The sequence below is a fragment of the Arvicanthis niloticus genome, chromosome 17 (genome assembly GCF_011762505.2).
Source record: "Arvicanthis niloticus isolate mArvNil1 chromosome 17, mArvNil1.pat.X, whole genome shotgun sequence".
In the NCBI taxonomy this organism is placed as follows: Eukaryota; Metazoa; Chordata; class Mammalia; order Rodentia; family Muridae; genus Arvicanthis; species Arvicanthis niloticus.
Genome location: NC_047674.1, coordinates 15,504,274 through 15,531,736, shown reverse-complemented (window position 1 = coordinate 15,531,736; position 27,463 = coordinate 15,504,274). Strand labels below are relative to the sequence as shown.

The 27,463-nt window shown below is 47.3% G+C and overlaps 1 protein-coding gene across 15 annotated transcripts in view; it reads left to right on the top strand.

The window, feature by feature from the left end:
- Agap1 (ArfGAP with GTPase domain, ankyrin repeat and PH domain 1) overlaps positions 1-27,463 on the top strand; it is a 435,962-nt gene that overhangs the window by 238,144 nt on the left and 170,355 nt on the right. The gene's annotated exons all lie outside the window — the stretch shown is intronic.

Sequence of the window (27,463 nt, the reverse complement as noted above, 5' to 3'; positions counted from 1 at the left end):
GTGAGGCTCTTCTGCCTCTCCATTCCATCCCAAAATGCAGAAGGCTCCTGCCTGTGCATGGCCCTCGCTTTCAGTTTGGGTCCTGAAGAAAAATGGTTCCCAGTGAAAATGATGCTGTTGCAGTGTACACACTCACTATTGGATTCATAAGTAATGTGAACCACTTCATAAATTATTTAGCCCCAAGTTCATTTTGTATAGAAAATTACATCTTTGAAAAGATATGACAGGGTTAAAATGAATCAAGTTTATCGTAAAACTGTTTCAGCCAGAGTAATTTAATCTGTGTCATTTTATCAAACAAGAAAAATTCTCAATATTTTGAGTCCTCATCACTCAAGTGCAGTTCTGCTGCTGTTTCTGTGGAAGAACTACCGTCTGCTCTTGTTTCTGCCTGTAGTTGCCAAAACCTGTGTCTTCCTATGTGAACCCACCCTGATAGTGTTTCTGCAGACCCACAACTGAGTTGAGGTTATGACTAGACATAGTCTGACCCAAGCTCTGCTCTGAGGGTGCAGGGTCCTCACCAGGTGGTCTTGTCCCCAGCATACAATGTAGGAGATTATGTCAGTCCTCTTCAAGGGCTGGTCAGTGAGGTAAGGAACATAATAAAATCCTTTGGCATAACATGTGCTGTAGACAATTCTGTAAGCACAGACCCATGTTGGTGAGTGTTGTGTGGACCTGCTTCATAAACTTATTCTCTACCATGCCTTCCACAAGCCACACAAGAGTCCTTCCACAAGCTGCAGCTTGCTTCAGCCTTCCTCACTATGAGTGCGAGCCAAGGGTGAGCCAAGGGCCATTGGCTGGTGCCTCCAGCATCCCATGTACCATTAAGCTGAATATGTATACCTTTCAGGTTGCCTTCCAGCATCCACCTTTTCAGGGAATGGCCCACATCACCTTGTGTCTCTCATGCCCAGCACGATACACTATGATGGTATCTGGCCAATTGAGGGGTGAGTGTCTTAACACTCAGAAGCAGATAGCTTCTCACACTGGTAGATCTGGAGCCTGTTCAGCGTCAGAATTGGGGGTTGAGGGGGACAGGGAGATTGACTGTTACAACAAGAATTTGGATTCATCAAAAAGCAGTAATAATTTACCTTGAAACATACCTCCCACTGGCTTGGAAACCTCTGATGAGACCATGTCTCTAAAGAATACACAGCATTTAGCTCAAGTAGAGAGCACCACATGTGATGCCTTCATCTGTTCCACTGATGCATTTGTTGAGACGCAGTTTGTACCCAGTATCCAGATAAGATTTTCCTTAGAGCTTCCCCGAGATCAGTCTCTCAACTTTGTTCCCCTGCCTGAAAGTACTTTTTGCCCCCTTTTGTCAGGGGCTCTGACAACTTTTGCAATGTCAGAAGGGTCTAAGGGGTTGCAACCATAGTATCTTCCATGTCCTTCTGCTCCACCTGTCTCTGGCTCTTTGCACCCACTTCCTGTTCACCCCTGTATTCTAGAGGTATCCTGTCCATGTGGTTTCTTAAAGCTCCCAAGTAAAAATGACTTTGTTCCATGGTGCTGTGTTAAATTGGCTGGTTAATTCTGGTGTTATTTACCCTGTAATTCATTAGTTTCACCCCACCATTGGCAGCTGACAGGCTGTAATTTCACGCCTTGCAATAAAAGATGTCTCATAATCTGCTTCATTTAGCAGCAAGAGAATTTAATGAAATTAACTGCAGTCCTAATTACGCCAGTGAATACTAAAGACCGCCATCGTTTTCTCAGAAAAGGACGAGGTCCACCTCGTGAAGGATTCAGAATATAATTTCCTAAGGAAAGTTGCAAATGACTCCCCTCTGTTGGCCGACAAGGGCCCATCTTGGCTGCACGTGGGACTATCATTAACTGGTTTGTTTCGGAATGTCTCTCCAAGTATTCATCATGGCAGCTCAGGTTGGAGGGCGGCTCCCCCATCCCAGTGATGCTGCTGTAAACAGGCCAGTGTGTGCTTACCTTTCTTTCCTCCCATGTTCGGTTTGAGCGTACCTCAGCTTTCCTGCGTGTGGCCCTGGAAGGTGTCCTGGGAGAATGGAAGCCTAGTCTCCTTAGTCGTCCTCTCAGCTGTGTGTGCCGTGAGGGAATGGCCCAGCTGCAGGTATCAGAGCTTTAAGGCTCACCACACCCCTTGTTTGGCTGCTCTCTGTTTCTCCAGCCACCAGGCCAATCCTCCTTTTCATGACAGGTCTCCATTTCTCCCTGCCTGGCTGCTGATGGAGGAAGGTCGCAGTTACCAGGGCATGCAGAGGGCCTCTTCTCACTGCACACCCTGCTCTGCCTCTCCTCTTCCTCCACTGTGACTCTCTTGTCCCACGGCTCTCACTCCTCCCTATGGCTCCTCCACTGCCTTTTTCTCTGTGGCGGGGGCCCAGAGACAGGGAAAGCACATGAGAGGGGCCAGTGTCCCCTGAGATGGCTTAGTCCACTGCTCACCTGTGACTGTACTTGACCCTTTTGCCTGCCTCCCTTCACTCTGCATCCTCAACTCCAGGCAGCTACAGTTCACCGTAGACAAAAAGATGGTGGAGTGATAATTATGCAAGGACACTCAAAGTGTGGCTTGGGGTAGCTGGGCACATGAGAGGGCTGCATGTTCTCATCCTGTATGGAAAAACTACTCCCCAGAGGGAAGTGCTCTCAACTTTCAAAAACATGAGTCTTTCAAAAACATTGATAGAAATGTCAAGTTCCCTGGGTGACTAATCTTTCTTACTAATCTGGCTTTACCAATTAGCAGCAGCTCTCAAGTCCTTTGTCACCTTCCAGGGGTGACGTCTGACCTTGTTTCCTTGGGTACCAGCACATATGAGTCACCAGCTTCGTGCAGTGCATTGGGTACATGAATTGAGTGTCTCTGCTGTCCCTTTATGGTGGTTTCTGCACTTGTTAACCAGTTATCCCTTGGGGTCCTGGCAGGTTTGTTAGGTGGGTGTAGAGACTTTGCCAAGAGGGTTCATGTTTGTGGTCATTTGCATGCTGCTCCACAGTGTGGACTGATGACTTCTACATTGCAGACAAGGAGTGCACCATAGAGGCAGAGGGCTCCGTGCCTCACCCACAGCCCACACAGTTCAAGTACATTCCAGAGGATCAGTGGATCCTGAGGTTCAAGTTCTGGTGGCCTCTAGAACTGTGGCCATCCTGCCTTGTACCGGATACCTCCTCCTACGGTCAGTTTTCCTACATAGCTTGCAGAGATAGTTTCCAAGACACTGGCTGGATCCACATACATGAAACTCTCCCATAGGAAGAACAGTCTGATATCCACCTGTGGGTCCCTGACCTCTTAGTGGAATGGTGCCCAGATGCCAGTGCTATGTGTCTGCCTGGTGCTCTCCGTGATTCAGGGCAACAGAGTAGCTCCCCACTGCTACCATTCAAGTTTAGACTAGAGGCCTCACACTGCAAGGCCAGTTCCTGGTGGCACAGAAGCAGCTCTACCCCAGCTTCCCTGTCCAGTGTCTGTCATCAACCCTTCCCCCACTCCGACCCTTTAGCCAGTGTGTCATGGTGGCAGACAGAGGCATGGGGATGGTTCTGGCAGGAAGGTGTGTTTGTATGATCTGACAGTCAATCACCTCTGCCTGGACCCTCATATGGCCTCCACCTTGGAGTGTGTTTGTAGTCAGAGAACAGTTCCCAGGAACACAGGGTTGGTAAGGAGCTTACGAGCAGGAAGAAGAGAGTGACAGGGAGGCTTTGAGTCCTCTCCATAAAAATAATTGAGTTGACACTGAACCCGAGGGTCTGGGGACCTCCGTCAGGAAGAGAAATAAACCCAAGTGTTTTGACGCACAACTGGCTCATCTCTTCCGCAGTCTGCCAGAGGTAATTTTGGCGACGAGCAGTAAGGAAACCTGAAGTATTTCTCTCCCAGACCCTCCCAGCTTATTAAAAGAACTTATAGACATGAAAATACATTAAAGTGGGCAAAGCGGAGAGAGGGTGAGAGAGATTAACAACCTCCACTGAATAGAGCCTATTGATGAAGCGGGCCTGTGGCTGCTGCCTCTGAAACCAGGTGCGGGAGCTGACGCGGGAGGTCAGGCCCGTCCGGAGTTAGGGACCGTGGAAATTTGTATTTAAAATAATAGATGCCTGAGCACTCTGAGTCTTCTCTTTTCCAGTTGGGAAGAGGAGAAGTAGTTTTATAGTCAGTCGCCCCGAATTTAGAACCAGATTTAATGATTGGCTTAAAATGTAGCAGAGGCATGCGTGTTAGCACCACGGGGCACATGAGCACATAATGTCTATTGTCTAGTTCTGTATTTGCTCTCTAATGCCAGGCCCAGCATGAACTCAGGCCCCCCTGGGGTGTCGAAAAGGAGTTTAGGGGAGAGAGGTGGGGGAACCCCCGAGCCAGGCTGTGTGTTGACAAGAGCCTGACAGGTATAGGTGTCTTTGTTGATCTTTTTAGGAATTGGTGTCAGTGAGTATAAATTGAAGCCAGCACACTGAGTGTGTGTGAGAGAAAGTTAGCTGCCAGTCAAGTTTTATCTCTTAATGAATAGAGACTGCTGAAGTAAGGGGTAGGTAATTGAGTTTATAATTAATTAGCCATAACCCTCATCAGATAAAGCAGTTGTGGAGGATTTTTTTTCATCTCCTTTCTCTCCCCAGGGCCTGCCCTTCTTTGTCCTTGCTCTGACAGCCAGCACTTATCTCGGGCCTCGGGAGCCCGTGCCCATCAGCCCTCCCCCTGGCCAGGGCCGAAGGATGGTCAGCCGAGCCTCACATTGTGCTGGGAGGCTCCACAATCAGTGTAGCTGTCCGGGCCATGATGAATTAGCGGTGGGAGTTAACACAGAGGTGGACTGCAGATCCCCTGGCCGATAGCTGGCAGGTCACTCCGTTTGTCCTGACTTCAGCGCATCTCTGATGGACCTTTGACACTTTGCAACAAAGAGGTTAAAGGAAAGAGAGCCCCGAGATGGCTCCTTCCTCCAGAAGTTGGGCAACTCACAAAAGACCCCCTTAATTTCTATAGCAGGCAGTCTCTTCACAAAAGATAGAATCAATGAGAGATTATACTCTTCTTTGAGAAAACTTCCTTAAAAGAAAGGAAAAAGGAAAATCCCATTTATGGGTGTATTGCATGTTTTGGAGACAATCAGTGCTCAAAAGAAAGGCATTAAAATCAAAAGTGACTTGAGACTCTGGATGCCCCTTCTGCCTTCCAAGATTTAAATCCAGTTGATACCAGCATAGGGGGAACCCATTACTGGGAGCCTTCCTGTGGCTATCTGCTCATGCTACTGAGTTAAGCAAATTCTGACCTAGAAATGGTGATGATCTTGTGGTTCTTTCTAATGAGCATCTAAGGCAGGTACAGATAACCCCAGTCCCCACCCCCACCCCCCTCACAGCAGGGATATTGCACCCAGAGCTGAGCCTTCCCTCCCATCCCCCACAGTGGCTGTCTGGTCCAGGGATCATAAAAAACGGGTTTTTTTCTTTTCTTTGTTGGTGTAACCAGTTGTCACTTTGAGACCATGTGGTGACTCTCTGGGGAGGCTCAAAAGCTAAAATGTTTGATAAAATAATAGGTTTGGTGCCGATTTCAAATGCTAATGAAAATGCAATCAGACAAGGATAATCGTGAGCCCCCGTGGCAGGAGTGGTCCTGGCACTAAAGGGCTGCAATGTACCCCATGGACTATTTCACTTTCTGGGGGAGTCGGAGGGGTGGGCTCTGGTGGGGAAGGATGCATGCTAGTTTTTTGGGTGCTGGTTGGAAGTCAACATAAGCTATGCACAGAATTAATTGGGGGAGCACTGGCATTAGCAGGAAGTACTAATAAATGTAGAGTGTCTTCATTAGCTTCCAATATAGAAACACTAGATGCTGTAATTGAGCCATACCTAATGACTCTTAAGTTTTTAATGAAGCAGGTAACTGGAAATAAGTTCGTCCAGAGCTTGCTTTTCATGTAGGGAAAGGAATCAGATGTACAGGCTCACAGAACGACTGAGACCTACGTGTAGAAGGCAGATGGCTGGCATTAGGGTGTTAGCTCCACCCACTTCGCCTTCCCCTGTCTTCCAGAGTTCAGGGGTCACCTCTAGAAAATCCCCAGGTTCGGACCTTATCCTGTCAGAAAATTTAGGCCCAGTTCCTAATTCAAGGTCACACAGAAAATGCTGTGTGAGAGAACACAACCCCCACACACTGCTTCCTGTTAAAACCTATTCTCTTCCCATCTGCTGACCATAGGACCTGAAACCTGGTTCCCTCTCTTCTTCCCTCCCTCCTTCCCAAGGGAAATGTCTCTAAGTGGTGTCACCTGGGCCACTCCAGCTTTTGTTACTGTTGCTGCAAGGGGAACGGGCACCTACCATAGATAGGTGTTAGCTCTTGACCTGGGGGCAAGACACTGGAGGCTTTGACCTCAACCTATTGCCAGGTCCTGCCAAGTCTTCCCACTCAATGACTTTGAACTCAGGAACGTCTGTTAATCTGTCCAAGCTTCACTTCAGTTGACTTATTAGCTGATTCTCCAGAAGAACAAAACCAATAGTCAGAATAAAGAAAACTTAGATTGGCTTAGGCAGCTAAGGCTGGGTTGCCCAGTAATGGCCAACAGTGTGCCAGAGAGTCTTGAGAATCCCACTCAGAGGGTTCCTAGAGAGTCACTGGTTTGCAGTCTGTGTTTGAAGGCCAAAGAACCTGGATTCTCAGCACTGGTAGACTGACCAGCAAGAAGTGGGGGCAGGCAGCACTGCTTCCCTTGAACCTCTCTCCAGGCAGAGTCAGGGGAAGGTGGGACCGGCTCTGGGGAAAGGAGGTGCCCTTCATTTAAGCCTTTCAGGAAAGCCCCCCCTCACAGGCTGTCCCAGGAGCTTATGCTTTAGGTGTATATCCAGATCTGTTGACAGGTCATGCACTGAACTGTGGAAATGGTGAGCATCTCTTGGCAGGACCCCACTGCACCTGGTCTTCTCCCAGGGCATCTTCCCCTCACTGTGCTCTCATTTCTGAGTTAACAGTCCTTACATCATCCTTCTCAAAGCTGGGTCCTGCCAAGCACCACATGGTTCCAGTAGCATCTGCTGACATGGCACAGTCACGTGGTCATTCTTCCTGTCACTGTGGTCATGACAGCATGACACGTCAGAGGACCTAAAGTCCTTTTCCATCTCATTGGACTGAAGCCATTGTCAGGCCCTGTGCATTCTCGTGTCAACTTGGACCCGTAAACTCAGCAACAGTAGCCTCAAACCATAGTCCAGAAATGGCTCAGATTTGCTGAGAATAGTCCTAATGGACTGTCTGCTATCCAGTAGCAGTGTGGTCCTTGTGATCAAGGACACCATGGCTCTGCCTTGGCTGAATACTCCCCAGAGTTCCCAGGCTGAAGTCAGAAGGGCCCTTGTCACACCTCAGTCTGAAACCTGACCCAGAATACACAGTTGCCACACAGCCCGAGGCATTGGATGTTCAGATAGTGCTTTCCTGCAAACACTGGCTCTGTGAGATATGGTCAGTGTGAGTATAATGCCCAGAAGCACACTGCTGACGTCAGCTCCAGTGCCTTGGGATATCAAGAGAGGCCTCCTAAGGCTGCTTGGGGCTACCCTTGACTCCATGCTAACACCAGGTGAGGCAGGCTTGCTGGTACATACAACCCAAGTAATTCTGGCTTGCCTACAGGCCATCAGAACAGTAGGGTACACAGACTAAATACTCATGTTTAGTGGGCATTCCCTCTACAGTGGCCTCTTGGACACCCACCCAGCCTTTCATAGCACTAACATGAGGTCATGCCTTTGCCTTCTAATGGAGTACTCTCAGGGACGCTGCAGCCTTGAGCTCCTCCCATCCTGTGTCTCTGACTCTCAAAGTGTGTATGTTTGTGAAGGCACTCTGCTCTCTCTATAGCTGAAGCTAGTCAGACACACACACACACACACACACACACACACACACACACACACCATCCATCTCTCCATGGGCATTGCCTACAGAAGTGCCACAACAGAACACCTTTGTGGTTTGTTTCCAAGTTCAAGGTCAAGTCTGGTCAGGAAATAGTAGGAGCAGCTGTGAGTCCCAATCATAGAGTAGGAGCAGAAAGTGCAGTCCTTTGGGACCAGCTGGCTGCGGTGGGTGCCTGTAACTACGTCCACCACCACTGCCCTGATGACCTCAGAGAATTCCATTCTCTACCTCAGGCCTGTGCTCAGCGGCCATCCCTCTCTCTCTCTCCTTACTCCTTTGGGAAACATGCATCTTAATAGCTCTGACCTTTAACTCTGTGTGAAGGAGAATTGAACACCGTGCAGGCTGCCCAGCAGCTCTTCCTTACCAGACTTCATCAAAGGCGTCATCCCAGGGAGGAAACTTAAGTTGGTCGCATGCAATTGAAATTTTCTTAGATCTCTCTTTGGTTGCTAAGCAAGTTGATGTTAGTCCTAGGGTGTGTTTATTGAGGTTGGGATCACATTTGTTAAAAAAATAGAAAATGTGTACCATAACATTTTAATTTATGTATCAGTTAGTAGTATTGGGGGGAAGGGGGCAGGGGCAGAGGCAGGCTTTTCTGCTTCTACCTTAATGTGGGCTCTAGGGATCAATCGAACTGGAGTCATTAGGTTTTAGCTGTAAGTACCCAGACTTACCAAGCAATATTACTGGCCCCATAACACTTTTAAGGAAATAAACTTGTTAAACTCTTCAGCTGGAACATTCTGAGGACTTTTTACTTGACAGATATTTTCCTCTGAAAAGGAAATGCATGTTGTTCTTAAAGCAAGGCATTGCGTTTTCATTTTTTGACAGGTTGATGTGTACAGCCTGTGAATGTGCATGCAAATATTTAAGTGCACATGTGTTCACCCCTCTTTGATTTGTTTAAGACACTGGAGTGGAAGGCAGGAATTATTTTAGAACCACAGTTTGGATTCAGGTCTTGAGTGCTTACTCAGACAGCTGTACTGAAATGAAGCTAGAGTGGGTGTGAATTAGCTCACGGGGAAGTCTGTTTGGTACATGATTGCAGTTGTTACATGATGCAGATTTACTCTTTGTCATGAGTTTGAATGTCTCCTTCCAGCATGAAGGGTCCCCAGAACAGGAAAGGTGCTTTTCTTCCATGCCTATGAAATTGATGAGCTGGGCGAGACCAGCTCATATTTTAATGCCAGCAGTCATAGTGCCCACACCCAGAGGATGGGGGGCCATCAAAGTTGGTGGGAGCAAGTAGTATTTGCAGCTGTAATTGACAAATAATACCCCTCATAAATACTGCCAGTCTTTTCAATTAGTTTTCATCTAAAATTCGGGCTACAAAATGATGGCCTGTCAACTGACAATGAATGGCAAAAATTAATAAATTGTCTTCTAAATAGAATGGACACTTAAGAAAAATTGGGCAGCCAATTTAGCACAGCATGAAGCGAGGGGAACCTTTTGTACTGGAGCCGGGCACTAATGTTGTCTGGATCTTTATTAATGGCGCTCGGCAGCGGTTGACAGTTCTGTTGCTACTGGCAACTTTCTTCATTAAAATTAAAGCCAGCATCAAATTCCATTAGCCGTACTCTGGGCACCTTGCCTTTTTTTCTTTTTTCTTTTTTCTTTTTTAAATACATATTGTTTCTTTTATTAACTTTCTCTCCACCCACGAGAAGTTTTAAAAGAAGTGAAACAGGAAGTGTTTGCTGAAGCCTAAGAACAGATCTGTGGTTGAAATTAGTGCCCTTCCCGGCCACACTGGAGCCACGGCCTGAAATGTGCAGGCCGCCTTTGTTCCCTCCCTGTCCAGAATGGAAGCATCTCTCCTTGACAAACTGGCTACTATTTTGGTCTGCCAGCACTCAGGTATGGAGGACTAATTGGCACTGGCTGTCTAGCTGCCTGTTTTTATTTTATTTTATTTTTTTTTCCTGAGCTTTTTCTTTAAAAGTTCTGTCTTCCTCTGCCTTCCTGTTATTTCCACAGTTGACCGAACCCTATACAATGGTGACTTGATTCTCGGAGCCACTTCCATTTGTCAAGAAGGAAAACCTTAGAGTTATTTTCCCAAAGGCATTGCTTTTATCTGCAGAACAAACTTCAACCTTTGAAGGAAAAAAAAAAAAAATAGCAAGCTTTGCTGAATAAGTTCTGAACTATTGTCTGAGGAGCTGTCGCCCGCCCTTCACAGCACCACAAGGGACTCAAAAGACCAATTCGATGCGATGTAGTGCAGTGCTGAGACCAGCCCCTCTGTGGGCATTGAAGAGCCATGGCTTGGGTTCTAGGACAGCCCAGTCCTTTGCCTGCTGCTTGCTGCAGTTCTCCTGAGCAGGCCCCAGGCTGGCCTCACCAGCCCACAGGTGCCTCCCCTCTCACACTGCCCATCTGCCAAGCATAGGTCCTCAGTAGTGGGAAGCCAAGCCATACCCTTCAGCTTCCTCTCTGCTGCTGCTGTTCTTCCTCCTCCTCTTTCTCCATCTTTTCTGCAGGAAGTAACTCAGGCACTCATTAAAACAATGAACAAGCTAAGGAAAGGGCATTACATCAGAAAATATGCACTTATTTAAAATGTGGCTCACCTGAGCATCCTGTCAGTCAGGGTGGAAAGCAAAACAGAATTGCAAGCTCTCTCAGAAAGCCTTCCTCTGAGCACTGCTTCTGTTACCTTTAGTGACTGAGTCCTGAGTGAATGATTGTGCTTTCTGTGTGCACAGGCTGCCTTCCTCAAACCACACAGGTCTCTAACCACCTTCTTACCTGGGAGTCTTCTGGTCCCAAGTCACAGATAGAGACTTGGGTAACAATATCTAGAATGAATACTGTTAAATAAAAAGAGAATCCAGCACGGGAAATAGCTGGCTCTTTTGTCTCGTCCTCAGCCCAGGAATCACACTGGACCCTTGCCTGAGATTCTAAGAGGTTCCCAACATACTGGTCTTCGCAGAGACCTGTGGCAGCATTCATTCCATTTCTGCTGATAAATATTTCTGACGTTTCTAATGCTGAAGTGAAATCAGTCAAATAATTGCAGGAAGGCTGTGCTATGCAGTGGTCCTTTTGAGTAATCTCAAATAAATTAGACGAAGAGCAACACACCAAATAATGGTTCAATTAGTAACTGTGTTTGCAGATTCGGGATTTGCTAGGACTTGCTGCTGCAGTGTTGACATGTAATTACTTAACACTGTTGACAGGCCCATAGCGTGAGGAGGGCCAACTATCTGCTGGTGCACAGTCAGGGAACCTCCGAGCTCTTCTCTGCTCACACCCAGGAGCCCCTCCCATGCCCTCACAATATCTGAGCCAGGCAAAGGGACGCTTGCTCCTTGATGACTGAATCCACTAATAAGTTACATTAAATGGGGCGTGAAATGCAGTCTCTACATATAGCATGTGCTAAGTGATTCTCACACAGAAACAATAAGGCCATTTTTAACTTGCTGACGCAAGGTTTGCAGTTGTTCATCATCAAGCTGCCCTGATTAACAATCAGCTTTTCAAGAAGGGCCACTTCAGTCCATTTTTAAAAGTGAGATACAGCAAGGATGTGTTTGCTTGCCTTCCACCCTCCTTCATGACAAGTTGTGGCTAGGTGAGGACTTGGAGTAAAGTCTGATCGTATGTCCTCTTCCATGTGTGTTTTGGATGGCTTCTGGCTGTTTCTTCCGGATGTGTTTCTATCAGTAAGGTTAAGTTCCGGGCATCATGGCAGTTTGCTCCATCATCAGGAACCACATTCTGTGCACATAGCAACAGCATTTCCCTGTATGACAGCATCTGTGCTAAAGCGTTAGGGTTCTCCTAGGAACGATGCATAGAGATAAAGTATTAACTGTTGTTTGCACACGAGTGATTCTGCAGGGTGTGGTATGTGCTTCACCTTAGTTCCAGATGGGTGTGGGTACTTGTTCACTGCCATTGGCAGTGTGGGAATAGTAACAGCGCTATAGTATAAGGGGTGTGTGTGTTGTTGTGTGTAGTTCTTGTTTCTCTGAGGCCTGGTCTCTCTGACTGTACTTAAACCCAGTCTATTGTGATCTCCTGATTGCTGGCATTTCCACATGAGACTAGTAGAGAAGACAGTAGAGTCTGTGAGAGAATCACTCAGAGAGTATGGCCCTTTCCATGCTTCTGAAAGTCCTCCATGCCTATATTTGTGCCTTTTCTCTTTGTCAGAGGAGTGTGTCATCTGGCAGGTGCATGTCTTCCACAGCAAGTGAGTGCAGTAGAGGTCAGGCACTCAGAGTTGCTGTACCTCAGTGTCTATCGGCAGCTTTGTACACACAGCTTGGAGGCCAGTAACCCACACATCCAGTATGCCTTCTGGATTCTATTTTATTTCTAATCCATGAACATTTTCAGATTTCTGATAAATCACTTAGCCGTTGGCTGCTCAGGGTAGGATATAGGAACACCCATGCTGCAGCTTAAGACAGCTGGAGGTGTTCCCGCTGCCCTCCAATCAGCGGCAGGGCCCTTCTGTGCTGCCTGGTATGCTGTGTGGAGCATGCAGTACTCTGAGATCAGGGTGGGTGGAGAGACTTGAATGCTCACCTGGAGCTTAAGCTTTTAAGTGTGTCCTATCTGTGGTGGTTGGTCTGAGCACATCTTGTTCTTTACTTTGCCAGGAAGTAAACCAGCCCTTTTCCTGACAGGTTTACGCACCACATTCTAGTGTGTCTGGATTGAGTTGCCTTTATCTACTTGTGTACTTAGGTCAGCATCCAGGGAGATGTGAATCTGAAGGGTGGGCTCTTCTCCAGTGTCCTTCAGCCATGACCATGGGGTGTACTTGGGCTACACACACTGGACCGGTTTGGGAAGACTGCAAGAGATTGCAGTCTGATTAGATTGCCATGTGTGTACTTCTTACCAGCCCTGTAGTGCAAGGGGTGTGCGAGTGAAAGTACATGCATGTATGCGTATGTATGTGAGTAATTGTTTATTGCCATGGTATGTGGAGCCCACAGGCAGTGTGAGTTGGGCTTAGTGTTTGTCTTTCCTGACATCAGTGTTTAGCCTCTACTTGTGGCAATGGTTGTAAGCCTTCAGTCATTCATTAAGCACTTAGGAATATTTATTTGCAAGGTTTCTAGTATATAGATTTAGCCAGGTAAGAATGGGCTTGTCAGAAAGCCAGTAACTTACAGATGAAGGCCAAACCACTGGGCTGGTGCTATCTAGACAGCAGCATGGAATAGAGCAGCTTTTAGTCCACCTGGGGTTTCCAGGGATTTTCTCATTAGAAAAAAACAAAGGAAGTTAATATTGCTGGTATGTCTTATTTAACACAGGAGTCAGTCCTGCTGAGCCCCTGCAGTCCATCGTAGTCTAGCTTTTTTAGGACCCATCCCACACTCCATCCCTGTTGTTGCAACTTATGATGGCACTGTTAGAGCATGTCTTCAGCAAGGAATCTTCAAACTGAGGCGGTCTGGGAGGAGCTGTGTGGTGCCTCTCTTGTGCTTAGGAGCATTGCAAGTGCTTGGTTGGGTACAGCCCATGATAGTTAATGTTTATCGTCCACTTAAGAGAAGTTAGCATCATTTGGGAGATGAGAGATGAGCCTTTGGATATGCCTTTGGGGGATAATCTTGAAGGGTTGTTGAGGTGGGAAGACAGGCACCATTCCCTGTCTGGGATCCCAGCCTGGAGAACGGGAGCTGAGCGGCGTGCAGTCATCACCTGCTTCCTGGTTGTGGAGGCCATGCCACTTTGTCTTCCCTATGGTTCAGATGAAACCCTTCCTTTCCTGTAAGTTGCTTTTGTTGGCATATTTTATTGCAGCAGCAGGAAAGGTAACTCAGACACTCCACAGCACTCTGCAGCTGTGCCCAAGCAATATCTTGAGTCAGGGCAATGAAGAGGAACTGCCTATGGGCTGGCACAGTGAGACACACTGTGGGGGAGCTTGAACCCTCCTGGGTTATGAGTAGGATGTAAACAGCAGTGTGCTCTAAGACATGAGCAGTAGCTCCCCAGAGACAGAGCTAGAGGAGAGACCTAGAGAGGGCTAGCATAGGGCGTATTCTAAGAATATTATATATTTGAAAGCATGGGCTGAGGACAAAGAACGCATCTCCTGTGCAGCAGGCACTTAGTGCTTTATGCAGATATAGAAAAATCAACTCCATAACGCACCTGACACATTAGCTTTTGACTCCTAACAGGTGGGGCCCGAGCGCACCGACTCACTGTTCCCACGGGAATCGATAGGCTGTCGCTGTGCGCCTGTGATACCTGCAGTGCTGGTGGTGTTCAGGGGTCATGGCTGGAATAAAGCAGCAGCAGGATTTTGTTGTTGGTTTCGCAGGCTTCCTCTCTGCCGTGCCACGGCCATGGCAGTTGGTAAGTCGTTAGCATCTTTGCAGAACTCAAGCTATCCTGCCAGGGGCTTGACTGTAGCCTTGTGTAGAACTAGCTGGGTGCATTCACATGCTTCCTAGGCCAGCAGGGCAGAGGCGCTAAGTCTAATTTTCTGTAGCATCAGGAGGAATGAAGACTCTGGTTGCATTTGTGGGTCTGGCCTCCAGGGTGGTCAGGACAGGAGGAGCAGGTTGTAGGCAGGAAGGTGGGAAAGGGTTCCTGTGCCCTCGTGCTACAAACATGGGAAAACAGCACTTAGGAGTGTTCCCTAGCAGCCAGTTCAGAAACCTGCATCCATGGTGCATCCCAACAGGGATGGACAGAACACAAGGAAAGGCAAACAGCACAACCGATGGAGATTCTACTGCCCAAGTCCAAGTGGGATCCGCCAGCCTTGCTGGGGATGTGCTGATTCCTAGGGGACGTGGTTTTAGGCTTTCTTGAGGGTCTTACTTTTACATTAGACTGTATGATAGTTTCTCTGCTGTTGCACCCTCTCTCTTTTCCTCCGTCCCTCTTCCTCCCTCTTCCCCTCCTTCCTGTCATCCACATTTGAGTTGGACTGAGCCTCCATTGCACAGGCAGGCCTGGTGCCAGCAACGCTCATGGTCAGGCTGCTTTCTCCCCTCAGGGGAGGGAACACAGCAAACCCCTTCCCCCATCTCTGTGGTCCTGGTGCCCAGTCTTGTTATTCGGGTGACTGTATTAAATTGGAATCTCTGTCCATCATTATTAAAATGTGAAGTGTGTCGGTCACAAAGCATACATTTTGGGGCAGTTAGCTGAATAATTCTTTTCTTTATGATCCCAAATTACTGCTGAGCTCTGGAGAGGGGAGCAGTTTAGCCAATTGTTGCCATTTGAGCTGGATTTGTGGGTGATTAGCTCCTGGTCGAATCCAGTCCCAGCCTGCGCTTTGAAGCCTGTGCTGTGTGATTTTCTCAGCAGTGAGGTAGGAATAGACGCGGCTAATGACAGGAAGGTCGAGCGGGTGAGCTGACCTGTGTGTGGTGCAGGTTTGGGTTTCGCAAATAGGGCATCCACAATAACCAGTGTGTCACTAACCCCGCCGTGCATAATCGGGGCTTTACAGGATGGTTGGAGGTGCTGACAGCTCAATTAAAGTGTAACCCTTTGTACCCGACAACCTGGCAGAATGACAGAAATATTACTAACCAGAACCGGGCGTTGGGGGGGAGGGGGTCACCAGGGAACCGGCTAAAGATCTAGAATAATCCCTGTATCCCTTCCCCCACCTGGGCCCTGTGCTGGGCAGGCTGGGAAGAGGTCTCTGCTTGTGCAGTGTCAGGTCCAGCTTTTGTGTGCGCGTGTGCGCATGCACAGTTTGGAGGCATTTCTTCTGTTTCTATGGAAACACTCTAAACTAGACAGAAAGTTGAACTGATTTAGAAGAGGATGGGTTTATGTCTACTGGCCATCAGAAGGTACATCTCAGTACGTATTAAGTAATCTTCCAGAAGTCTTCCTCTCACGGGACATGTGGGAATGCCAGGTAATTGGGATTGTCTCCCACACTGTACACAGCTAATGGTCTCCCTTATTGATTGACTCTGGCCAGTTAAGAGGCGTTGTATCCTGGATGACAAGCTATCTTGGTCCACAGTGATTTGGACTTTCTACCATGTCTCTTCTTTTTACACCCCATGAGGTGCCAGCTAGGGTTTGACCCTATACCTGTATGGTACTGAAATGAGATCTGGAAGCAGAGCTGGTCCATGAGGAAACATACCATATATGTCTTTTATGGCTGGCACGAAACGCCACACACCAGCATGAGACACACTAGCAAATATGGTTCCTTGTGGGGGAGAGACTGAAGGCAGTACACCCTGCATTATTTGTGTGTGAGAGCATCAGGCTGGTCCCATGTCTCGTCTAGTGCTGACTGCGTTTCCTCCCCCGGAATACTGCACAGCCTGTCTATATGCCTGTTTGCTGATCATTCGAAGACAGCATGCAGCGGTCCCAGGCTCAGGTGTAAACACATTTTCTTCACTGCTTTGGAGGACACATCAGGTGTTCAGGGATGGGAAGTGGTTTCTCCTGGGGCTTCTCCCTTGGTCTGGCTACCTTCATGTTCCACTCCCCTCTCCTCAGAAGGAAATGTGTTGTATTCATTAGACCCCCCCCCCCCCCGCGGCCTTACTTCGATGTAATTGCCTGTGTAGGGGTCCTGTCAGCATTTGCATTCTGGGGAGCTGAGGTTCGGGAGTCCCACTTCTGGACGTGAAGGTTGGGCACAGCTAAACCTGGTGGCAGAGATGGCTGCTGTTGCTAACAAATGTCTGCTTATTTAAGCAAAAACCGAAGCCCAGAGCCTGTGACCCTACAGCTCCACGTAGACGCCCAGGGATAGATGGGATATTAGGAGTGGGGAAGGAAGCAAGAAGAGAAAGGATGGAGTTGCACAATTTTGAGCAAGATGGCTGCTGGACTCTTCCCATTCTTTTCTGTCTGGCTGGTCTCAACCAGCCCCCTCTGGAAAAGACCAAGAAGCAGACAGGCAACATAGCCAATGGGGCTGTGTGGTTTTGTTTTTGTTAATCTGACACAAACTTAGACATTTCTGGGAAGAGGGATGAAAAAAAACACTTCCTGGACTGGAGAGATGGCTAACAACCAGAAATATAGAAGAACATGTTTCCTTCAGATTGGCCCATAGGCAAATCTGTGGGCCATTTTCTTGGTTGATGTTTGATATAGGAGTTTCCAGCCCACAGTAGACAGTACCACTCTTGGACAGGTGATCCTGGGGTTGTTTAAGAAAGCAAGCTGAGCAAACCAGTAAGGAACATTCCTCCATAGAAGTCTCTGCTCCAGTTCCTGCCACTAGATTCATGCCTGAGTTTCTACCCGTACTTCCCTCAATGATGGAGTGTAATCTGTAAGCTGAAGTAAATCCTTTCCTTTCCAGAGCTGGTTTTGCTAAGAGTTTTTATCACAAGAAACTAGAACAAGAATCGGTCCTGAATTACTTATCTCTTCTGTATAGGATATAGTGAATTCAACCACGTTCTGATAAAACTGTATTTACAGCAGAGTTGGAAGGTCAGACTCAGCCCACTGTCTGGTGTGTGCCAGCCACAGTCTTCTATCGTGTTAGCATCAATACCCTTTGTGAGAGTGCTGCTGGGTAAGAGACTGTTACAGGGGCTGGAGAGATGCTTCAGTGGTTAAGAGTACTTCCTGCTCGTACAGAGGGCCCAAGTTCAGCTTCCCATATCCACATGGTAGCTCACAACCATGCCCAGTTCTGGGGCTCTTCTGACTTTTGGGCGCACTAGTTACATACATTGTATACACACACACTTGCAAGCAAAACACTCATATGCAAAATACAGTATTCAAGACTCAGGATCACCTAAGACAAGAGGCTACAATGGCAGGCACTGGTATTCTTTGCCATACCAAAGACAGTGAACAAAACACAAGCACATGCCTGGGACTCTGGGTTCTAGTTGGGGATCATTACAATCACAGTCTTCCTGATACATCACTAACTGAAGTGCAGGGTTGAGCTGAAGTACAGATCAACCCTGGCCATTTCTGAGTGCAACAAGAGGGATAATATAAGGTATCACAGAGCCCTTAAATTTCTTACTATGCAAACAGATAAAGGCCACGAAAGCCTTCCAGTTGACACAGGTCAGATGTAAGTACTCAGTAATGCTCAGGATCAGCACTGACTCCGGCTGTGCCAGAGTGATTGACAGGCAGGAGGGACGCCTATCCCTCTGAGGCCTCCACAGAGGTGCAGCACCTTCATTTCCTATGCCTTGAGATCCAGGCCTCTTCTTGGAAACATACATATTATTACTTGCATGAGGCAGCTTTGCACATTGAGAAGGTAGAATAGGGTGGACCATTTGTGCTTTGGATGCAGGGGACATGTTAAACACAGTGCTCCTGGCTCAGGCCCTGTGCCAACTAGGTTTCTGGAAATGGAATTCCAAACACCTATCTCTTATCTTGGGTTTTTACAGCCACTTGTAGCACACAAGCTATGATTTGTATGTGTCCCCTAAGTCCTATATTTGGAAGGCTTGGTCACCAACCTGTGGCACTGTAGGAAGATGCTGGAACCATGAAAACACAGGGCCCATTCAGAGAACATTAGGTCATTGGGTTTATGTCCTGCCGGGAGAGTCAGCCACCCCTTCCTGTCTGCTGCTTTGCTTCCCTGGTGAGGTGACCAGGTCACTATGAACACTCATCATGATGAGCTCTAATGCCATAGGCTCAGAGCAATGGAGCTAAGAGACCCTGGAATGAAACTCATACAACTGAAAGCCAAAATAAAGCTTTCCTCATAAACTGCTCCTCTTGGGAATTACATGTCACAGTGATAGCCACCTGATTGGTAATGTTTGAGGGAACTCTTAATTAGAATGAGACATCTACTGTAAATCTGTCAGTTCAGTGATTGGCGGCCAGGTCTCTGGGATGGCAGCTCAAGCAGCTCACTTTTCTCTGAGACGTTGTAGAAAATCACGGAAGCCTTTAGCTCCTGTAATGAGAATCTTCTCAAGTGGTTCAGACCTGGCGCTGGCTTGTTTTAGAACCACACAAAGCTCAAACCATACTCTTGGCTTGTTTGGGTTTTAATTGTTTGTGAGAGTTCTTTCATCGTGCTCAGGGACTTACTATGGTCACCTTGACACATTTCTGAGCTGCTGGCTCTGTAGTAAGTACATCTAATAAACTCCATTTGGTTTTGGTTAAGTGGAAACCTCCCACATTCCTGGCAAACTGTTACCTTTTACACTTGATTAAGGAAGAAAAAACCATCAGTGCTCTCTCAGAGACAACATTTTTGGTTCCTGCTAAGTCTCATGTGTGCTTTTTTTAAACCAGACACATGCATGCATGGCCTAGATGTGTGTTAAACCAGGTAACAGGCATGCTGCCTGGAAGGAAGGCACATGGGCTGGCTGAACTGGCTGATCATCTGGTCTTTACATGGGTGGCCATGTCTCAGCTGGTGCTCCACTGCTGTGATGGAGCCTAGCCATCAACTGTTCCCTATTTGTCACAGCAAACCTTGTCTGAGTGGAGACCAGCGCCATTCAGCCCCTGAGACTCAAAGGCTGATTTGACTGGGAAAGACCCGAAGACTCTAATGCAGTCAATAAATCTTTGTTGGTAAATAATTGCTATCGAGCAGAGTTTTAATATAAATTTATGAGTGGTGTTTTATCACAGCTTGGGGCTGCAGCAAGCAGTGAGTGATGGATTTCAGATCTCACTTACATTCATTACATTAACTTAGTAAGTTATTTAAAGCTTGTACACTTAACATTGCTTTTGGCTTTCAATGACCTCTTGGGACTAGAAACACATACATGACGAATAAAGAGATTGCAGTGTGGTAGACAGCCTCGCTTTTTGCTGCTGTGCCACGGAGGACACCTGAGCAAAAAGGGAGACATCCCTTCCTGGGGGACCTTGGTATTTTTGGTTGTAGATCATTTGAATCACAGTCTTTGCAATGTGTCAGTGAATTAGGTGTAGCAATTAGATCAACACTGGCCACTTGCAAAGAGTAATGCGAGCTGTCACAAAAGCCCTTACATTTCTTAAACAAACAGAAGCTGCGGGAGCCTTACAGTTGGTCTACTGGGGAAACTGGTTCCCAGGAAGGACACAAAGCCTCCAGGCCTTAAGCAGAAACCCAGATGCCTGATTCTGTTACTGCCTGGTGTTTTGGCTCTCCAGTGCTATGTAGTTGAACCAAATCCTGGTGATTTAAAACACCAGTGGCTTGTTACTTATCAGACTGTTTGGGTTCTTGGAACAGTGGTTCTGCTGTGCACTACACATACCTCTGGGGCTGGAGCGCCAAAGTCCTTCCCTCACAGGTATAGAACATCAGCAGAGGAGGAGGCAGGGGTCAGCAAGACAGCAGTGACAGCCATCCTTTGCGTACCTTGTACTTCCCTCAGGCAGTCTCAGGGCCTCCCCTTCCCACTGCCTGTAGCTAGACAATCTTGACATCCCAGGGGGTCACTGAAGCCAGATCTTTCCGGATCCGTCAAGCTGAGGATGGAACTAGTACAGATGATGCCATGATCTACTAGTTAAATTGAACGAGACATCTGGGTATGAATACCACCAGGGCTGGGTTTTCACAGGTCTTCACTGAAGTCTTGTGGCGTCAGTGTACCCTCCCAGAGCCCATCCCAGCATCCCCAGAGTTTCAAGTCTTTGAGCTTCAGGCTGGTAGTGCATGATGTAGTCCCCTCCACAGGCACACCTGGATGAAGTCCTTGGGCCAGTTCTCACTGTCCGAGGCAGGAGATTCAGGAGATAAGCCGGGTTACACACACATATCGTGTAGCAGTGACCCAGTGACAGATTACAGCAGATCCCTCCATTGTAAAAAGGTGGAGCGGATCCAGACCCTTGGCAGTAGCTGGCCCATGGGAGCTGTGAAGTTCAACCAGATACCTGTTCCTAATGTACCCTACCCTGGGCCCAGGGAGTCAGGAGTCCTTGTTTCTTCTCTCTTTGACAAGAAATGGCCTGCATTAGCTGCTGTGTGGCCACTTTGCCCTGCTTCCTTCCTGACATGCCTAGAGTCAGGGTCCAGGGAGCAGGCTACATTCTGAACCTTCTGTCATTTTAGTTCAAGGTTGTATGGTCTTTAAAACAAAGAAACAAACAAAAAGGCAAAACCCTCTTCTTGGCCTTTGTTGTATCAAGGTGTAGTCCATTCTGTGGCATAGAAACCTGTCCTAATCCCTAGCCCCAACTCGATACAAAAGGCAGTTGACAGGCTATTGAAATTTTTTCCCGGGTTGAAGAAAGGATCAGACTGCCACACCTTGCATAAGACCCTCATTCATCCCCTGTTCTTATCTGCTGTTGTTATCTGCATTTGATCTAAGCTCTGAGGCCAGGTCTTTTCTAGGGCCACTTGTACTGGCTGCTTTTGTGTGTCAACTTGACACAAGCTGGAGTTACAGAGAGAAAGGAGTCTTCCTTGAGGAAATGCCTCCATGAGATCCAGCTGTAAAGCATTTTCTCAATTAGTGATCAAGCGGGGAGGGCTGGTTGTGGATGGTGCAATTCCTGGGCTGGTAGTCTTGGGTTCTATAAGAAAACAAGCTGAGCAAGCTGGGGGAAGCAATCCAGTAAGTCACATCCCTCCGTGGCTTCTGCATCAGCTCCTGCTTTCTGCCCTGTGTGAGTTCCTGTCCTGACTTCCTTTGGTGATGATCAGCAATGTGGAAGTATAAGCTGAATAAACCCTTTCCTTCCCAACTTTCGTCTTGGTCATGATGTTTTGTGCAGGAGTAGAAATCCTGACTAAGACACCACTGGTAGGAGAAGCTGGCACCAAGACACTATTTTGTGACAGGTAGTGTTTGGACTTGGGATTATCTTCTCTACTTCTCTGCTTGCAAACTCCCTTGCCCCTTTCTCCTCCCTATCATTGGGGCCAACGGTCCTTTCAGAATTCAGTGTGAACATCTTCTGCCATATGCACAGGTCCATGATGGAATTTTACTTGGCATTTGGGTTGTGGGTGTACTGAAGTTTCTGCTGGTCTGTGGTCTGGTCCGGGTCCCCCTTGCCCAGCCTCAAGGGACACTGTGTCCTTCTCCACAAAGCTCCACTAACATTCCTGAGTCCTGCTGGCTTCCTGCCTGACTGTGTCCACACGGAGGCCAGGAGCTTTTTTTGTTTTCCATGCACAGTGGTACAGGATGCCAATTTGCATTATCCACCCTGGAATGAACTGATGAGAGAAAACAGTCATTTTGTCATCTCTTATGACACCATAGCTAAGGACAAAGAGGAGTCACACAGGGTTCTATAAAGCTAGAACTGCCGTGTCTTTCTTTCTTTCTTTTCTTTCTTTCTTTCTTTCTTTCTTTCTTTCTTTCTTTCTTTCTTTTTTAAAGATTTACTAATTTAAAAAAAATCATGTTTGTTTATGTAGGTAGATGCATGTGAGTGCAAGTTCTGACAGGAGCTGGAAGAGGAAGTCAGATTCACTAAAACCGGAAGTACAGATGACTAAGCCATCCCCTGTGGGTGCTGGGAACTAAACTTGAGTCCTATGAAAGATATACAATCGCTCTTCACTGCTGAGCCCTCTCCAGCCCTCTTACTGGCTTTAACAAGTGTTAAATGTTCATGGGCAGGGTCTGTTCCTTGATGCCTTGGGTTGACTTGAGTCACTGAGAGATGATGGAGTTACACAATGTGTTAGTGCTCTGGAGCTTTCTGGAGGCAGATGCTTGTGGGCTCTGGCTTTCTGGAGACTAATGGTTGTATATGCAGGGAACAAAGTAGTGCCTTGAGTGAAACCCTGTATTGTCCTGAAACTTACAATATCCAAATAAATGGTGCAACCTCCTCCCCCAGTGAAAGAAAGCATTCTCAAATGGATGGCTATGCTGGCCGGCAAGAACCCTCTAAAGCGAGGATTGTCTTCACGTGTACCAGATTGTCATCTGAGAGATGGACAAAGGATGCATCTTGACGTACTGCCGTGCAGTTTTGCCCTAGGTTACAGCCACTCAAAGAGACTTAGAATCATAAGGGCCATTTGCACTCACTGATGGGAGCCGCCTGCCTGTGTCTAGACAGCCAGGAGCCTTCCGGCCTCTGTCATCCTCTGGCTGGCGGGACTGTGGCTTTGTGTCCTTTGAAAGTTTAAAATGAACTGTTTGTGTGGCTTGCCACTTTGTCTTGGTTGTCAGAGATGGGTGAGAGTTCAGGCTGGCAGATCATGGAACTGTATGCCCACCACAGGCCTTGTCAACCCTGAGACTCCCTGGCCACTCTATGTCCTAGTAGAGCTTGTAGGACCATAAGCAGAGATGGTACAACATACACCCTTCTAGCAGAAGCAGAGCTTTATAGTTTACCTTCTAGCTCTGTAGACCGAAACAGTGATTACCACTCTGGGTGAACTGGAGAAGGAAGAAAAAGACGTGTGTAATCATGTAATGCCCAGACATCGTCAGCTGGGGCTCATTGATGATTCTGACTATATCCCCATCAAATGAGCATGGGCTTAAAAAGTGGAATCAATTTAGGGGACAACTGTTGTTGACATGGGCCCAAAAAGGCTGCTAGGACTTGTTAAAAACTGGATCTTTGCAAGAGAATCCCACAGCCAGGCGTACATTTGGTTCATGAAATGGAAGGAGCCACATCATGTCTTCCTCCAGCCTCTGTGTGTAGCTGTCAAGAAGGAGGCCACTCTTTGTTATAGGTCTTGTCTCACTGTATTATGACTCTGCCCTGCTTCTGTGTCTGAGGCCAGAAAATGGTCACCGTATGCATCTCACAGTTTTAGAATCTCCAGGCCTGGTAATGCTCTTAACAGAAATGGCTTGTGTTTGAGAGACCTTTGAGTAACAACACTGTGTGGGTTGAGATGTGCCACAAGGGTGTCCCTGCTTGGCCAGTCCCATGTTGGCTGTCAGGTTGAGGCTTCATCTGGGACTGTGTGCTATGGAGACCTGTTCTATCAAGGAAGCTGCTGCTGTGTGTTGGAATGTGACTCTCATGTTGTTTGCGGTTCTCATGCAGCCTGTGGCCCAGCACTGACACCCCTGCGCCATGTTATCTCTCCAGTCCTTCCATATTTGCTTTCAGACACTAAGAAACCAGTATCTGGTATAGCCAGGACTCTTGTCTGGAAGTCTCAAACAGAAAGCCTTCCTGCAAGCATCCTGTGCACAGGATAAACTGATACATGTTCTGTGTAAAAATCTGAGATGTTGCCAGTATTTTCAGCTAAGCTTTCTGAAGCAAGTCTGGTGTTTTTTATACTGAGGAGACAACTGGACAGGACAGAGCTAGCTTACCCTTCATTTCTCTGCTGCACCCAGACAGCAGAGGCATGTGACACACTGGAGGTTCCCTAGACCATCTAGCTTCTTCAGCCCTGTCCACTCTGCCCCTGGAGTTTGCTTGTAGAAAGAGAGATTCATTTCCGTCATGCACACACATGTTCTTCCTGCCTGCTGTCAGGGTAGCCACTAGAACCCTCTCCTCTGGAGCCATATGCAGTACATTTTAAGGAATGCTTTTGCATTTTCTGCAGCCAATAGAGTGGTGACCTTGCTTTCTCTTACTCTAAAGGCATGGTATTTTTGTAAGTTGTTTTGTTTACCTTTTGTTTTGTTTTTAAGACAGTTTTACTATTTAGCCCTGATTGTCCTAGAACTCAAGAACTCACAGATGTCTGACTGCCTCTCCTGCCCCATCTTTGGGATTAAAGGCATTCACTACAGTGCCCAGCTTGAATACATTATGTTCTGTGGAAGCTTGAGAGTCAGGAGGGTCCCCAGGCTGACCTGAAAAGAAAGACCATCCAGTCCTTTTCCTTAGCTAAGCTGGAACTTCTTAGTAGATGAAGAACATCTCTGAAAATTGTGGAGAGCTGTGAAATAGAGGTACTCGCCTTCCTTGCAGTCATGTGATCTTACTTTTCTCCAGAGGGAACCCCTTGTCACAAGTGCCCAATGAGGATGCTAGGCATCCAGCCTTTCTATTTGTGCTTTGGAAGCTGCTAGTTTCAGGCTATGGGTGTTGGGTCAGGGAATGGCTGAGACACTCATAGTTTCTGCTGTGAGAACAGCTTTGTTCACTGTGGCTGAAAACTAGGGAATGGTGGGAATGGGAGGTCTGCCCCTTCACAGTAGTTAGGTATGATTTTGCCTGTGTGACCCAGAGTCTTGTCTACAGGGGGAACCTTGCGTTCCTTGCCTTTGCTGCCTCTGGCCTGTGGTTGGTGGTGAGCAAGAGAGAGTGAGCATGTCAGTGCTCAGGGAAGCCAGATACTAGGCCAATGTTTAGCCCATGGAAGGAGAAGGCCCTCAAGACTGTGCTGGCCACAGACAGGATACGTGAACAAGAAAATTGGGGCACTCAGTCTCTCCTATAACCTTGGAGGGCAGAAGTAGGAGATATTACTAATTCAGTGGGGCCAAGGCAGGCAGGCAGGCAGAAAGAGGTGGTCCTTAGACAGGTCAGTCTTCTTCAGGCCCACCTCCTCTGACAGTGTTGAGCTAATACAGTGGAGTAAGGCAGCAGTGACCTCCAAGGAGCAGGATAATTTATTCACAGTTGTCGACATTGATGTTTTCTGTCCTAGTGACATCATTTTTCTAGCAACAAAATTGATCTGCTTAGAGCCAGCAAGATGGCTCAGCAAGTAAAGACATCTGCTGCCAAGTCTGGTAACTTGAGTTCAATCCCTGGACCCCACATGGTAAAAGGAGAGAACTGATTCTTGCAGATTGTTTACTAACCTAGCTCTTGCACACACAGCATACAAATAATAAATAAATGAATGTTAAACCAAAAAGAAAGTCTTTTTAAAAAATACATTACTTCTTTTAGTTCCCCAGATAAATGTGAGGGCCTCTCCACATGCCTCTGGCCTGGCCAGTTTCTCCTCTTTTTCTCTGTAGCCTTCACTAGTGAAAGGATAATTAGAAGCATAGGGCTGGCTCATGAAAGTGTCCACGAGCCTCCCAAAGGAGTCGTGTTAGACATCTGCAGGCTCTTGCCTGAGCAGGAAGGGACATGGCCTTCCGAAGCCTGCAGCAGCCCTGATCTTCTAGTGACATTGCAGTGACCCCCAGCCCTCTGTATTGTTGAAATTCCATCTGAAGTGGATGATGGGAAAATGAGCCCATGGGAGAACTTGGGTGTGGTCTTGTGTTGCTGGGTTAAGAACGGGAATTGCCCGTGGGGCTTAGAGGATGTTGGTTTATTATTGTGTCCCTGGGGGTGACTTACTCTCTCCTGTCCATTTGTACCACACAGTGGAACTTATGTTGCTTGAGTTTTCAGCATAAACATCTTCCCTTAGGTTACTTTTTGTCACATGCTTTCTTTATATGATAAGATCTACAGAGCCATGGCCTTCCAAAGGTCCGTTTGTGGGTTGTTCAGATCGCTCAGTAACAGGTACAAGATCCCCAGGCTAGGACTTGAAACTTGTTTATGATATGAGTAAACAGAGCAGTATCCTGTGTGTTGGTAATTGACAAGTGAGCTTCTTCCTGTCTCCTGTGCAGGCTGACCTGATTTCCTCCCTCACTGAGATTCCTGGGGAAGAACAGTATCAGTGGAAGCTTTCTCTGTGTCCCTAAGGGGTCAAGGTGTATTTGCGAACCTTTAGCTTCCTGCTTCCTAAGACCGTCTTAATTAGCTAGTGTTAGGCACGTGCCTTCTCAGCCATCATAATTGAGGCAGTTTATTGATGGACAAGAGCTCTCTGCACTTGTACAGAGTCAGAATGTATAGGCGTGAGCACGCCTGGCAGGAAAGCTGCAGCTGAGAAGAAGGGGAGCCCAAGGCTGGAGTGTTGGCCTGACCCCCACTCAGGATTGCTCATCCATTGTCCTCACCCAGGGATGCCAGTGAACAGGTGCAGGGTTTGCTGGGAATTGGCAGTTAGACCAGGCACATGTCCGCAGCAGCCGTCAGGGAAGGCTAGGCCACACGTGAGTTCCAAAATAGGTTAGTTTCAAATTCTGAAAGCTTTCCCAGAAATCTTAATGGGACTTCATTAAAAATCGATCGAGGTGAATTACACACTGCTCACCCACCCAGTGTTGTTACTAAAGTTTGCAAATGGAATTACAGTTTGAATAAATTAAAATCCTGTAAAGAAATTGTAACATGGAATTGTAGTATTTATAAAATTATGGAGAGACGATCATTGCTGCCTTCTTATCAGAGAAGGCAATCTAAGTTCTGTGTTTAAAATGGTACTCTGGGGCTGGAGTAGGATGGGCTTGGGCTGGGGCTGGGGCTGGGCCATGGTAGAGCATTTTCCCTGAATGTGCAAGGCCCTGGGTTCACTTCCCAGCGTCACAAAAACTAACAAGCAAAGAATAAAGGCATCTTTCCATTAGGTACTTCCCACGCGATCTGACTCAGTTCTGTGGGCCGTTTGACGGACAGCCAGGATGCTCACAGCAGCTGTCAATCAGCAGTGAAGGAGAAGAGTCTATTACAAAGTTTAAACTTCAAATATCACAGATAATGTTGAATATAAAAGAGAAGGAAACCCAAATTAAATCTAAAAGCAGGGATAATGTTCTCCAGAAATACAAGTCCACA